The 16,064-nt window shown below is 38.1% G+C and overlaps 1 protein-coding gene across 3 annotated transcripts in view; it reads right to left on the bottom strand.

The window, feature by feature from the left end:
• The window catches only part of MICU1 (mitochondrial calcium uptake 1), a 255,844-nt gene that overhangs the window by 155,602 nt on the left and 84,178 nt on the right, over window positions 1–16,064 (bottom strand). The gene's annotated exons all lie outside the window — the stretch shown is intronic.

Raw genomic sequence — 16,064 nt, 5'->3', positions numbered from 1 at the left:
AAAATAGTAAAAAAAAAAAAAAGAAAGAAAAAAGGCAAAGGCAAAGCAGGCCACTATATGATGATCAAGGGATCAATCCAGCAAGAAAATATAATAATTCTAAATATATATGCACCCAACACTGAAGCAACCAGATTCAGAATGGAAATATTACTAGATCTAAAGAGAGACACAGACTGCAATATAATAATATTGAACAAGACCCCATTCTCAATACTAGACACATCATCTAAGCAGGAAATTAATAAACATTGGGCTTGAATTGGATAGATCAAATGAACCTAACAGACATTTACAGAACATTCCAACAGAAAAAGAATACGTATTCTTTTTCATCAGCACATGGAACATTCTTCAGGATAGACCACACGTTAGGCCACAAAACATCTCAACAAATTTTTAAAAATCAGAATTGTATCAAGTATCTTCTTAGACTACAATGGAGTAAAACTAGCAATCAAAGGCAAATGGAATGTTTGGCAGAATCTGGCTGTGAATCAACCTGGTCCTGGGCTTTTCTTTTTTAAGAGACTTATTAGGGGGCAGCGCCTGTGGCTCCGTCGGTAAGGTGCCAGCCCCATATACCGAGGGTGGTGGGTTCAAACCCGGCCCCGGCTGAACTGCAACCAAAAAATAGCTGGGCGTTGTGGCGGGTGCCTGTAGTCCCAGCTACTCGGAAGGCTGAGGCAAGAGAATCTCTTAAGCCCAGGAGTTGGAGGTTGCTGTGAGCTGGGTGAGGCCACGGCACTCTACTGAGGGCCATAAAGTGAGACTCTGTCTCTACAAAAAAAAAAAAAAAAAAGACTTATTAGGGCAGGGGTCCTCAAACTGCGGCCCGCAAGTCACATGAAGCGGTGTGATTGTATTTGTTCCCATTTTGTTTTTTTACTTCAAAATAAGATATGTGCAGTGTGCATGGGAATTTGGTCATAGGTGTTTTTTTTTTAAACTATAGTCTGGCCCTCCAACGGTCTGAGGGACAGTGAATTGGCCCCCTGTTTAAAAAGTTTGAGGATGCCTGTCTTAGGGTCATTTGTCCTCTTTTCTTGGTTAGTCTCTAGCTAGTGGTTTATCAATTTTGTTTATCTCTCTGAAGAACCAACCTTTTTTCAAATGTTTCAATTTTGTTAGTCTCTATCTTGTTTAGTTCTGGTCTGATCTTTATTTCTTTCCCTTTGCTAACTTTGGGTTTGGTTTGTTCTTGCTTTTCTAGCTCTATAAGGTATATCTTCAGATTCCTTATCTGAAAACTTTCTACCTTTTTGAAGTAGGAATTTATTGCTATAAATTTCCCTCTTAGCACTCCTTTTTCTGTACCCCACAAGTTTTGGAATGTTATGTTTCCATTTTCATTTGTTTCAAGAAATTTTTTGACTCCTATCTTAATTTTTTTACTGACTCAATGGTTGTTCAGGAGCATGTTACTTAATTTCTATCTGTTTGTCTAGTGTCCAAAGTTCTTGGTATTGATTTCCAGTTTTATTTCATTATAGTCCGACAGGATACTTGATATGTCTTTGACTTTATATAAGTAAGATTATTTTTATCCTTTTGGAAATAATTATATATTCCATTGCTTCCACACATTCTGGCATTTTCCTTTGTAAATTGTTTTTTGTAAGACCAATTCCATAAACAGCATAGTTACTAAATGTCTAATATGCTAAGCACATTCTTGGTTTTCATAAGAAGCCAGAATAATGAATAATTTCTTTTCTTCTAAAATGATAATCATGAAGAGAAATTTTGATATATTAAAATGAGATCCAGTGGTATATTTGGCTTCATTTTTGTTTGCTCATGAACAGGAATTTCCACAAATGTGCATGCAGCAGAAGTAAAATATATATTACTCCTATATGGGTTGAAATAAAAAGAGTGAGGCCTAGATTTTTATAGTTTGAATTTCCATCATCAGATGGCTGGACTCTAGCCAGGAGCTCATGTTTCAACTTCATTTTGTCATGTCTTTCACACATACCGTATCCCAGGATACCCAACAGATCTAAATTGGTAAGTTTTAGTTTTAGAACAGTTCAAAAATAATCACAAAGCACAGACTATATGATGCTCTAAAATTAACCAGTTTTAAAATCAGTAGAGAGCAGATGAATTTCACAATAAAATGATGAATACATCAGGAGAATTTAGAGTAATCATAGTTAAGTAGGAAGGACATTTTAAAATATTCTGTGTGACTTAATATTATTCCTTTCTGTGAAGTCTGAACGTCATTGCTATGTCTGGGTATAGTGAACTAGACAGGTCCTTCAGGCTCTGGGCTTTGAGTGGCTCTTGCTATTGTAGTGGCAAGCTCTGCCTACCTAGCCAATGATTTGAAGAAGGAGTGGCATGGGGAACGTTTTTAAAGTTCCACAGAGAGAAACTTGAGCTTTTTTTTTTTTTTTGGAGACAGTCTCACTTTGTCACCTTTGGTAGAGTGCTGTGGCATCATAGCTTATAGCAACCTCAAACTCTTGGGCTCAAGCAATTCTCTTGCCTCAGCCTCCCAAGTAGCTGGGACTATAGGCGCCTGCTACAACACCCAGCTATTTTTAGAGATGGGGTCTTACTCTTGCTCAGTCTGGTCTTGAACTTGTGAGCTCAGGCAATCCACTCGCCTTAGCCTCCCAAGTACTAGGATTACCTCCCATGAGCTACCATGCCCAGCCGAGAAACTTGAGCTTTGATAAAGCAAAGCACACCTATTTGTTTACCACCATATCCAATCAGCTGACACTACTCACCTTGATACGATTTCATTTACACAGGAGATGAAAAGGAATGAAATGGAGAAACTCAGAACATATTGTGATTTACTTTCCTGAGTTCCATATTCTCTCCACGACACTTCATGCTCTTACTGATAATCTTAGAGTACTTTTAGCTTGAGGCAAATAATTTTATACATGATTATATACAATGAATATATTTAAAAGACATTTTCCACTAATGTTTTCTCCCTAACAAGATAAGTTCTTTCAGTAAAAGGTTATGTTCCACCTTTATTTTATTTGTTTATTTTTTGCAGTTTTGGCCAGGGCTGGGTTTGAACCTGCCACCTCCAGCATATGGGCCAGTGCCCTACTCCTTTGAGCCTCAGGATGCTGCCCCCACCTTTATTTTTAATGCCCTACACTGCTGTTAAGTATAGAGCAGAGGTCAGTCATCTTCTACCAACTGCCTGTTGCTGGTCAGCCCATGAACAGGGAATGGTTTGTATATTTTTAAGAGGTGTGTATATTTTAAGAAAAATATTTTTGACACATAAAAGTTATATGGAATTCAAATTTCAGTATCTGTAATAATTTCATGGATAGAGCCATGTTCATTCATTTATGTATGACAACTTTTGAATTATAACAGAGTTCAATAGGTGTCAGAGAGACCATACATGCCCAAAACACCTGGCCATCTGTCCTTTTATAGAAAAAATTTGCTGATCCCTGGTGTAGAGCATTATGTGGAAGCTAAACATGGGCTATATTTGTATAGAATATATGTGAGTCATGATATTGTTTTTCTGAAAATTTATGTGCCATGTACTAAGTACCTTCAAAACAGTGCTAGTTTTTTTGGATGTCCACTGATGTGCCTTTATACCAGGGAATAGGAAACTTTTCTTTTTCTTTTTTTAAGTCTTTTAATTTTTATTACTCAAAAAAGCTTCATTTTCTTATTGAGCTTTCTGACTCTGTGCTTGTACCTTCAACACTTTCACAAGGAAAGCACACTTGATCCAGTTACAAACACATTTGGTGCACACGGAACTACCACAGGCTGTCATGTTTTTTTGTTTTAGACAACCTCTTAAGAACTTTAGGTCTCACAGCATGAAGCCCTCGAAGTCTGCCTGGACAAACGCTACATGCAGATTTTGGTGCTTTCCCGACCTTCTTGGTATAAAGGTAAACAATTCTATTACTAGGGATTCAGGACAGCCTGGTTTTGTTAGAGGCTATCTTATAGGAAAGTCTATGACTGATGTCAAACCCTGCAGCATTCTGAGTGCCTAGTGTCCCTGGAAGAGGAAAAAGAAAGTAATGGTGAGTTTAAAGGTCAATTATCAGTAAATTTTTTCTTAAAAAATAGAAAATATGTTAAACTTTCCAGACTAAGAGGCAAAATAGTAAAGACCATTCTTAGCTCCAGGGCTGGTAAAATAAATAAATAAATAAATAAATAATGAAAGAAAGAAAAGGAAAAAAAGGAAAGAAAAGAAAGACAAGGAAGGAAGAAAAAACAACCAGTTGGCTGCAATTGGCCCAACAGCGGCAGTTTGCCAACTCCTGGTTTATATACTTGTTAGTAGAATTGAATGAGATAATAATCTGTGTTAAGCACATTATCTAAAACATAGCAAACAGATACTTAGCAAACAGTTTAGATACTGTGTTAAGCAGTATCTAAAACACAGTAAATGTTAGTTCCTTCCGATTACTGTTGTTGTTATTGTTGTGTTTGGATTAAACTGCTGATACTAATACTTCGAAGCAATTGATGAACATGATTTAAAAGGGCAAAAAATGTAAGTTTAAGTGAAGTAGGAAGAGCAAACTGAATTAGATCTTGTGTCTGTTACAGCTATAGAAATAATTTATCAGTCATAATAGTTTTCTCCAGAGCAAAGTATTAAGCTTAGACATCTGATAGCAATTGTGGCCTGCATTCATTAACCATCATAATTTTCATGACCTTTGTATACCAACTCAATGCTTTTGGCCTATACCCCAAAATTTATATATGAGATATTGTTGAAATCTAAAACTGATTTGAAGATTAATTAATAAGCAATTATGAAGAGTACCAATTAGTAAAGGGCAAGAAATATATGGGTACAGACTGCTTATAAAGCTTACAGAATATAAGCTAAGATTTGGTCAGACTATGGACTCCGACAGAATAGATATAATTTAATACTTAAGATTTAGGTGATACCCTTTTTCTTGTAGATGTTTTATTATAATATGAAACAACATAATTTAATTATATAGTATATGTTTTAAAGTAAATACATGTTTGTATGTACCACAGAAAACAGGTTATATCTGACTATGAAATCCCTTAAAGTTTCATTGTCAGTCACAAATTATACATCCTGAATTCACGGAAACAGCTACTGTGACTATCCAAATCAACAGTTTTGGCCTTTGAACACAGCTCAAATGGTTTAAACTTGCTAAACTCATATGTAAAGACTTCTTGCTATAGTGAAATTGCCTCAGCTTGGACCAGATTTCATATTTAGGCAAAGATGATATGTTTACTGTTATTCTGTTGTCTTCCTAGTGAACTGGTTTATTTTCATATTAGGATGATTAATGTTCAAGTGTTTTAATTGTCTAAGCAGATGACAAGGCCAGGTGTGGGGGCACACACCTTTAATCTCAGCACTTTAGGAAGCCAAGGTGGGAGCATCACGTTAGGCCAGGAGTTCAAGACTAGCCTGACCAAAATAGCCAGACCTTGTCTCTCCAAAAAGCAAAAACATAGCTGAGCATGGTGGCATGCACCTGTTTTCTTAGTTATTCAGGAGGCTGAGGTGGGAAGATTGCTTGAGCCCAGGAATTAGAGGATATAATGAGCTACAATTGTACTGCTGCACTCCAGCCTGGGCAACAAAGCAAGACCCTGTCTCTAAGAAAATAAAAATAAAAAAGCAGATGATAGAAGGTAGAGATTTAAAATGAGAAAGGCATAGTATTTTTAAAGAGGGGATGGGAGGAAACTCCCATGTTAGCATGTTGCTTATGCACTTTATAAAAATAGTGTGGTTTAAAAATCCATACAATTTACCATGTTAACCATTTTTAAGTATACAGGTTAAGCAGTGGAACTATAGTCACATAGTTGTGCAATAGCTTATGTACTTTCAAACAACCTTGCCTTTTTTTCTTTATTCTTTTTCTTTCCTGTCTTCCCTCCCCCTTCGCTTTCTTCTTCCTCTCTTCTTTTACATATAGAAATGAATCATTTTATATAGGTGTTATATTGTACTTAATTTTTTCAAATATACAGAGAATACAGAAAATAATAGAGAATTTTCTTATAGCCATTACTTAGGTTTTCTTTTATATATATATATATATATATATTTTTTTTTTTTTTTGGTTTTTGGCCGGGGCTGGGTTTGAACCCACCACCTCTGGCATATGGGACCGGCTCCCTACTCCTTGAACCATAGGCGCCGCCCAGGTTTTCTTATATTTTAGCAGTTAGCCATATTTATTTCAGATGTTCATTTTTACTTTATCTTGGAAACAGTGGTAGTGGAAAACTCCATGTATGTCTGAGCAATATTGTTTTACTCTTTTTCTTTTTAAAGATACCCAACTGCTCTTAATTTTGCATTTATCATTTCTATTGAAGACTACAATTAAGTTTGTGAAGTTGCCACTTTGTGTTTACACTGGCAGCACTGTACAAACAACTTGGTAAGGTTTCATAACCTTGGCATATGAAATATACCAGTATATCAGTGTCTCACAGCTGTGTTCAATGTCAATGTGTGGTGGTGTCTTGCTGAGAGGTTTTCATTATTATTGTGTGTTTTTGTGTGCTATCACAAGAATGCTGGAGCTTGAATAGTTCTATCAATTTTTGGTTCATATATCTCTCCTATTAGGTAATACATGTTTAGGATTATTACACTGGTGAATTAATTCTTTTATTACTACATAATTGACCCACTTTATGCTAAAGTTTTTTAAATTTTTTTGTAGAGACAGAGTCTCACTTTATCACCACCAGTAGGGTGCTGTAGTATCACAGCTCACAGCAACCTCCAATTCCTGGGCTTAGGCGATTCTCTTGACTCAGCCTCCCAAGTAGCTGGGACTACAGGCACTTGCCACAACACCCAGCTATATTTTTGGTGCAGTTCAGCCAGGGTTGAGTTTGAACCCACCACCCTCACTATATGGGGCTGGCACCCTACTCACTGAGCCACAGGCACCACCCTCTAACTAAAGTTTTTATCACTTTTTAATTCTTTCATTGATATACAATTTTGGGGTACATGTGAGCATTTGTCATATGCATGGAATATATAATGATCAAGTCAGTCAACACAGAGGAATATTTATCAGTTTGAGTATTCACTTTCTATTCTTTACTTTTCTTTCCCCCTTTTCCTCCCTCCCTTCATTCCTTTCATTTTTAAGAGATGAAGTTTCACTCTGTCACCCAGCTATGGTACAGTGGCATGATCATAGCTCAATACAGCCTCAAACTCCTGGGCTCAAGCAATCCTCCCAATTCGGCCTTCTGAGTAGTTGGGACTACAGGCATGCACCACCACAACTGGCTAATTTTTTCATTATTTTAGAGATAAAGTTCCCTTATGTTGCCCAGGCTGGTCTCAAGGTTCCTGGCCTCAAGGGATCCTCCCACTTCAGCTCCCAAAGTACTGGGATTACAGGTCTGAGCCACTAAACCAGTGGTTCCCAACCTGTGGATCTCCACTCCTTTGTAACCATGAAAATACATCACGGCATTAGGAAGGTTGAGAACCACTGAGTTTAGTGACTAAACCCAGCCCGAGAACCATTAATCAAAGAAGGTGTCCTTTCCCCTGTGTATTTTCTTGAGGCCTTTTTTGAAAACCAGTTGCTATGAATATGAGGCTTTATTTCTGGGTTCTCTGTTCTACTCCATTGGTCTGTGTATCTGTTTTTATACCAATACCATGCTGTTTTGGTCACGGCAGCCTTTAAAATATTTTGAAGTCAGATAACATGATGCCTCCATCTTTGTTCTTTGTGCTCAGATTGCTTTAATTTTTCTGGCTCTTTTATGGTTCCACATAAATTTTAGGATTATTTTTCTTATTTCTGTGAAATATATACATGTATTTTAGACACAGTTTCATTCTATTGCCTAGAGACTGGAGTGCAGTACTGAGGTCACAGCTCACTGGAACCTTCCTCCGACTCCTGGCCTCAAGCAATCCTCCTGTCTTAGCCTACCAAGTAGCTAGAACTACTAGTATTTTGTGAGGTTTTTTGTTTGTTTTTGTAGAGATGGGATCTTACTTTGTTACCCAGGATAGTCTCAAACTTCGGGCCTCAAGCAATCTTCCTGCCTTGACCTCTTAAAGTGTTTGGATTAAAGGTGTAAGTCACTGTACTCAGCTGATATTGGTATTGTGATAGGGATTGTGTTGAATCTGTAGATTGTTTTGGGCAGAATGATTTTTTTCTTTTTTTTTTTATTGGGAAACTTTAGAAACAGCCATTTATTATTTGGATTAAATGTGTGATTTGTTCTCCAGTACAGAGTACACTTTTCAGGTTATAGCCAGTCTTCACATGAGCAGCTTCATACCACTGCGATACACAGGAGTTCATAAATAAAATTCTACTCAAGTAGGCAGTAACTAGCAGGTTGAGTCAACAAAGTCTCAGGATTATATAGTTCTCATCACCAAAGATGAGTCTCTCGGATTTCAGCAATAATTTGACCAGCTCCTTGCAATGCCTTTAGCATGTCAGCTGCTTCTTTGCTACGCTGTGCCATGTCCTCAGATTCAGTCAGAAGATCATCCAAAAAGGATGATTTATACAGTTGTCCTACTAACTCACTCTGAAGAGTGTCTTTCACATGATTAACCAAAAAATGCATTACTGCCTTTGGCACACTGTCTTGAATATTCTTTCTGACAATGAGAAAATAGGATTTGATGAGTCGTTCAATGACCTCACAATCTCGCTGTTCCCGAGCAGATAGTTTTCATGCAACAGGAACTGGCACATCCAGCAGATTCACAGCATGGCCTTTCTGTGGACTGGCTGGCATGATTGGAATTGGTTTTTATTTTTCTTCAGCTAAAAACTCTTTTGCTTTTGATGTTTTCAGCATTCCTCTCCAGTTGCCTGTTGTTGGTTCTTGCACAGCATCTCCAACCCCACCAACTCCAGATGCAACATTTTTAGTTTCTCTTCTGCTGTCTGAATTAACTTGTCTCGTGATACAGCTGAAGGTAATTCTCTTGCTAGCCTGTTTCTCCTTTGTTCCTCGATATTATTGTTCATTAGCCCACAAGCATCAGCAAAGTCTGGATGTTTTGTGTTGATATAAGCCAATTCAATTGCCACTAAGTTATGGACCATTTCATTTGTAACAGGCAACCTTTTACGAAGAAGACAAGTCCCTACTTCAACTATGGCATCATGAAGTTTAGGAAAACGTAATAATTCCTGTGTACTGTAGTTGCTTCAGTGCTGAATGATCCTTTGCATTTCCTCATGAACAAGTTCCACACAAGGGAGGCTGGGCTCTTCTAGACGTTTAATCCGCCGCTTAACCAGTAATTCAAATGAAACCTCAGGCACAAACAAAGCAGGACGAGGACCAGTAGCATTTCTAATGGCAGTCAAAATGTCAATAGTGTTAAGGCCACCAAGGGGGTCAACACATTCTAAGGTTCGTTTTTGTTTGAGACAGAGTCTCACCCTTCACCCTGGATAGAGTACCGTGATGTCATAGCTCACAGCAACCTCAAATTCTAGGGCTCAAGAGATCCTTCTGCCACAGTCTCTCAAGTAGCTGGTGCTTCAGGTGCCTGCCACAACACCCAGCTAGTTTTTCTATTTTCAGTACTGATGGGGCTCTCACTTTTGCTCAGGCTGGTCTTGAACTCCTGAACACAGGTGATCCACCTGCCTCAGCCTCCCAGAGTGCTAAGATTACAGGCATGAACTACTATGCCTGACCCAGAATGATTATTTTAACAACATTCATTCTTCCACATTATGAGCATGGAATATCTTTCCAATTTGTGAGGGGCTCTTCAATTCTTTCATCGGTTTTTTATAGTTATCTTCATAGATATCTTTCACTTCTTTGGTTAATTTGACTCCTAGGTATTTTACATTTTTTGTGCCTATTTCCAATGGAATTATTTTCTTGATTTCTTTTTCAAATTGTTCACTGTTGGTGTATATAAGTACTATTGTTTATACAACTTTACTGAATTCATTCAGCAATTCTAGTAGCTTTTTGGTGGAATCTCGGTTTTTTAAAGATAAGACGATATTGTCTATAACAATGCTAATTTGACTTCTTCCTTTTCAGTTTGGATGTCTTTTATTTCATTCTGTTTCTTAATTGCTCTGGCCAGGACTTTCAGTATTATGTTGGAATAAAAGTGGGAAAAAAAAATGGGTTTCCTTGTCTTGTTCCAGAACTAGAGGATAACCTTCCAGTTCTTCTCCCATTCACTATGATGTTAGTTATGGCCTTTATTATTTTGAGGTAAGTTCCTTCTATTCCTGGTTTGTTGAGAGTTTTTATTATGAAGGGATGTTTAATTTTATCAAATGCTTTTTCTGCATCTGTTGAAATCATCATATGGTTTTGTCCTTCATTCTGTTTATGGAACGTATCACATGATTTGAGTTGCTTATATTGAACCATCTCTGCATCGGAAGGATAAATCTCACTTGGTGGTATAAGATCCTTTTAACGCATTCTTGAATTGGGTGTGCTTTTTTTTTTTTTTTTTTTTTTGTAGAGACAGAGTCTCACTTTATGGCCCTCGGTAGAGTGCCGTGGCCTCACACAGCTCACAGCAACCTCCAACTCCTGGGCTTAAGCGATTCTCTTGCCTCAGCCTCCCGAGTAGCTGGGACTATAGGCGCCCGCCACAACGCCCGGCTATTTTTTGGTTTTGCAGTTTGGCCGGGGCCGGGTTTGAACCCGCCACCCTCGGTATATGGGGCCGGCGCCCTACCGACTGAGCCACAGGCGCCGCCCAAATTGGGTGTGCTTTTATTGAGGATTTTTGTAACTGTATTCATCAGGGATATTGGCTTACAGTTCTCTTCTTGTGTCTTTTGCTGGCTTTGATTAGAGTAATGCTGGCTTCATAAACTAAGTTTATAAGTGATCCTTCTTTTCCTTTTTAGAACAGTTTAAGGATTGGTATCAATTCTTCTTTGAATGTTTATTAGAATTCTTCTATGAAGCCATCTGGTTCTAAGCTTTTCTTTTTTTGGAAGAAATTTCATTACTGATGCAAACTTCTTACTTGCTATTAATCAATCAATATTTGTTAAATGAATATATACATATATGTGAAAATAAAGGAACATACAAGAAAGAATAATATAATTTCTTATCATTTCTACATTCAGAGAGTTAATATTTTGGTATATTCATCTCTGGTTGTTTTCTGTGTATTTTCTACATGCGTGAAATATAAAAGACAGAGGAAGACATTAAATAACACCTTAGGGATATAATCAGTAAAATCCAGGATGTGGACAATTCTTTAATACTAATGACCTATATTCTTTCAAAAATAAATAGTATCTAGTTTAGTCTTTTAAAAAGCAAGCAATTGATATGGAAGGATTGAGAAAAGTCAAACAGATCAGCAGGAGGGAAAGCCAATCCAAGGATGTGTTATTAAGTTGATTTCCACTGTAGACAACCAAAGCTTGATTCCCCTTGGGCCAACTGAAAAACCATGTAGCTTGCATATCAGGATTGATCATCTAAGACCCTAGAGAAGAAAATATTGATCCACCAACTTCCAGCAAAGAGTATTAAATCCTCTATACCTGCAAATGTGAGCATAGGCCAATATGGTTGAGTACACTCCTATAGGTATCCTCTGCCATAGCAGCAGCAATTCCCTAAAGCAGAAAGCAACAGATGTACAGTGCAGCTTACATTTCATCTGTCAGGCTATAGCTCTGTGCCACTAACTGCCACAGCAACCACTAGAGCAAAAGGTGGGCTGAGAAACATGAGATAAGGCATTAAACATGTCTTGCAAAAATGGCATGAAAAAAACATAAAAGAGATAGAAAAAAGTAACTATATAAAGATTTAAGAAGATAGGGCACAGTGGCTCATGCCCATAATTCTAGCATTCTTGGAGGCCGAGACAGGTGATAGCTTGAGCTCAGGATCTCGAGATCAGCCTGAGCAAGAGAGAGACCCTGTCTCTACCAAAAACAGAAAAACTTGCTGGGTGTGATTCCCAGGTGTGGTCGTGCATGCCTATAGTCCCAGCTACTTGGGAGGCTGAGGCAAGAGGATCTCTTGAGCCCAAGAGTTTGATGTGCTGAACTATGAAGATACCCATGGCACTCTATCCAGGGCAACAGATTGAAACTCTATCTCAAAATAAATAAGTAAATAAATAAATAAATAAATAAAGGAAGAAAGAAAGACTTAAGAGACATATCAATCAAATGCAATGTGGAGGTCGATTTAAACAAACCAATCATAAAAAATATTTTTTAGATAGAGAAATTTGAACAGTCCCTAGATATTTGGTATTAAAAAATGAATGCCATGGGCGCCGGGCCCATATGCCGGAGGTGGTGGGTTCAAACCCAGCCCCAGCCAAAAACCACACACACAAAAAAAAATGAATGCCATTTTTATTTTCATTTGTTCACTCGTTTAGAGACAAGGTCTTGTGGTATCACTCAGGCTGGAATGCAGTGGTATGATCATGCTCATTGTAGTAAGCCACAAGCTCCTCGGCTCAAGTGATCCTTCCACCTTAGCTTCTTGAGTACCTGGGACTACAGGCACACCTAGCTAATTTTCTTTCATTTTAATAGAGATAAGTTCTCATTACATTGTCCAGGCTGAGCTCAAACTCCTACCCTCATGTAATCCTCTTGCCTCAGCCTTTGAAGTAGCTGGGATTATAGGCAGGAGCCACCATGCTCTGAGGGCTTTTTTTTTTAAGAGACAGAATCTCACTTTGTCCCCCTGGGTAGAGTGCCGTGGTGTCACAGCTCACAGTGACATCTAGCTCTTGGGCTTAAGCGATTCTCTTGCCTCAGTCTCCCGAGGAGCTGGGACTACAGGCACCTGCCACAACCCTTGGCTATTTTTTTGGTTACAGTTGTCATTGTTGTTTAGCTGGCCCGGGCCTCTTAGTGCATGTGGCTGACACCATAAGCACTGTGCTACAGGCGCCGAGCCTCATTTTCATTTTTTTAAAAAATTTTGAAATATTACTCATTTTTAAAAATCCAATTCAAATGCTGCCCCCTTTAGGATGCCTTATTTACATACACTCTAAAAAATTAGTTTCTTTATATCCTACTCCTATAACATATATAGCCATATGCTACATAATGATGCTTCAGTCAACAAGGGACCACATTTATGACAGTGATTCCATAAGATTATAATGGAGCTAAAAATTTCCTATCGCCTAGTGACTTTGCAGCCAGCATAATGTCACAGTGCAATTACTTATTTGTTAAAAAGGTAGTCTGGTTGTGAGTATAGTATACATAAGGTCTACAGTCACATTCAGTAATGCTCTAGGCTTTACATTCACTCACCACTTATTCATTGACTCACTCACCCTGAGCAACTTCCAGTCCTATAAGCTCTAATCATGCATCGTAAATGCCTTATGGAGGTGTGCCATCTTCTATATTTTACATCATATTTTTACTGTACTTTTTCTGTTTAGATACCCAGACACAGACCAATATGTTACAACTATTCAATTCAATAGTTTGAATACAATACAACCTATTATATTCAGTACAGCAACGTGCTAGATAGATGTATAGCCTAGAAGCAACTGGCTGTAACATGTTACTCAAGGTATGTAGTATGCTATACCGTCTAGGTTCATTTAAGTACACTCTATGATGTTTGCACAAGGACAAAAATTAAGAAGACATTTTTCAGAATGTATCCCCATCATTAAGCAACGCAGGAGTGTACAATCAATTCTACTTGTGGCAGTTATGCTTTATAAAGTCACTGCAAACAATGAATGAGTGAATATAGACCTGTTGCTCCAGGGGAAATTCAGGATAGGCTCCTGTAAGCATCTGGTCACAAAATTTTCATAACAAATCAATACGTTATTTTGTATATGAAAGATTTGCGATCATTTTTCTTTTTAAAATGTAGTTATAAATTTCCCTCTTAGCAATGCTTTTGTGGTACTGCATAGGTTTTGATAGGTTCTGTATTCCTTTCCATCTTATTGCAAATATTTTCTAATTTCCTTTGTCACTTATTTCTTTGTTCTACTGGATGTCTAAAATCAACTTGAATTTCGTAATTAATATTTATAAAACTTCTAGCTTTCCTCCTGTTAGTAGGAAGTGGATTATTTCATTTCATTCCAATTAGAGAAGAATTTCATATGATCTTAATCTTTAAAAAATTTTTTTCTTTATTTGAGACAAAGTTTCAAGCTGTCTCCCTGGGTAGAGTGTGGTGGAGTCACAGCTCACAGCAACCTCAAACTCTTAGGCTTAAGCGATTCTTTTGCCTCAGCCTCCCAAGTAGCTAGGACTACAGGTGCCTGCCACAACGTCTGGCTATTTTTTTGTTGCAGTGTCATTGCTGTTTCAGCAGGCCCGGGCCAGGTTCAAACCCAACAGCCCCAGTGCACGTGGCTGAGTCTCTACCCACTGAGCTATGGGCACCACCCAGTCTTTCAAATTTTATTAAGATTTGTTTTGTAGCCTAACATAAGGTCTTTCCTAAAGAATGCTAGATGTACACTTGAGAAGAATGTGTGTTCTGCTGTTCTTGGATGGAGTGTTCTGTGTGTCTGGTAAGTCTATTTGGTGTACAGCTTTAAGTCCTTTCTATTGATCGCCTATCTAAATGTTCTACCCATTTTTGAAACTGGGGTGTAACAGTCTCCAACTATTACCTGTAGAACTATCTATTTCTTCCGTTCTGTGAATGTTTCTTCATACATTTTGTGGTCTATCATTTACTATTCAGAATAGTTAAATATTGTTGATGAGATAACCCTCTTATCAATATATAATGTCCTTCTTTGTGTTTTATAACCATTTTTTAATTTAAAGTCTATTTTGCTCAATATTAGTATAGTCACGTGGCTCTCTTTTGGTAACTACTGCACCCTTTCACTTTCTTTCTTTTTTTTTTGGTTGTTTTTGAGACAGAGCCTCACTTTGTCACCCTTGGTAGAGTGCCCAGGTGTCATAGCTCACAGCAACCTCAAACTCTTGGGCTCAAGAGATTCTCTTGCCTCAGTCTCCTCAGGAGTAGTTGGGACTACAGGTGCCTGCCACAACACCTGGCCTTTTTTTTTTTTTAGAGACAAGGTCTTGCTCTTGCTCAGGCTGGTGTCGAACCCATGAGTTCAGGCAATCTACTCGCCTCGGCCTCCCAGAGGGCTAGGATTACAGGTGTGAGCCACCGCGCCAGCCCACCTTCTCACTTTCAATCTATTTGTGTCTTGGGATATAAAGTGAGGCTCTTACAGACAACATATAGTTAGATCATATCTTGCCTCTGGCAATTTTTCTTTTTTAATATTAATAAATTTAATTCATTCCTTTTTAAATAATTACTAATAAGAAAAACTTGCTTCTGACATTTTGTTATTTGTTTTCTATAACAATCTTGTATCTTTTTGCTCCTTTATTCCTCCAATCTTGCCTTTTATGTGTTTGGTTTTCTCTAGCATATCAATTTTATTCACTTCTCAACTCTTGTATATTTTGAAGTTACAGTTGACTCTTAAAGAATACAGGTTTGGGGGGCAGCGCCTGTGGCTCAGTCGGTAAGGTGCAAGCCCCATATACCGAGGGTGACGGGTTCAACCCCGGCCCCGGCCAAACTGCAACCAAAAAATAGCCAGGCGTTGTGGCGGGCGCCTGTAGTCCCAGCTACTCGGGAGGCTGAGGCAAGAGAATCGTTTAAGCCCAGGGGTTGGAGGTTGCTGTGAGCTGTGTGAGGCCACGGCACTCTACCGAGGGCCATAAAGTGAGACTCTGTCTCTACAAAAAAAAAAAAAAAGAATACAGGTTTGAACTGTGCACATTCATTTATATATGAATTTTTTTCAACCAAAACAAATACAGTGTTTTTGGATGCAAAACCTGCCTGTATGGAAGGCCGATTTTTCCTGTATGCAGACGAAGAGCAGAACCTGAGTATGAGCAGTTTGGGGTATATACTTGAGAGTCCTGGACTAATCCCCTGCTTATACCAAGGGATGACTACATTTTCTTAGTGGTAATCCTGGAGATTATAATTAGCATGCTACACTGATAATAATTTACTTGGAATTGATACTACAT

The sequence above is a fragment of the Nycticebus coucang genome, chromosome 3, assembly GCF_027406575.1.
Source record: "Nycticebus coucang isolate mNycCou1 chromosome 3, mNycCou1.pri, whole genome shotgun sequence".
Taxonomy (NCBI): domain Eukaryota; kingdom Metazoa; phylum Chordata; class Mammalia; order Primates; family Lorisidae; genus Nycticebus; species Nycticebus coucang.
The sequence above is the reverse complement of the archived record's forward strand: the minus strand, read 5'-3'. Positions and strand labels throughout refer to the sequence as shown.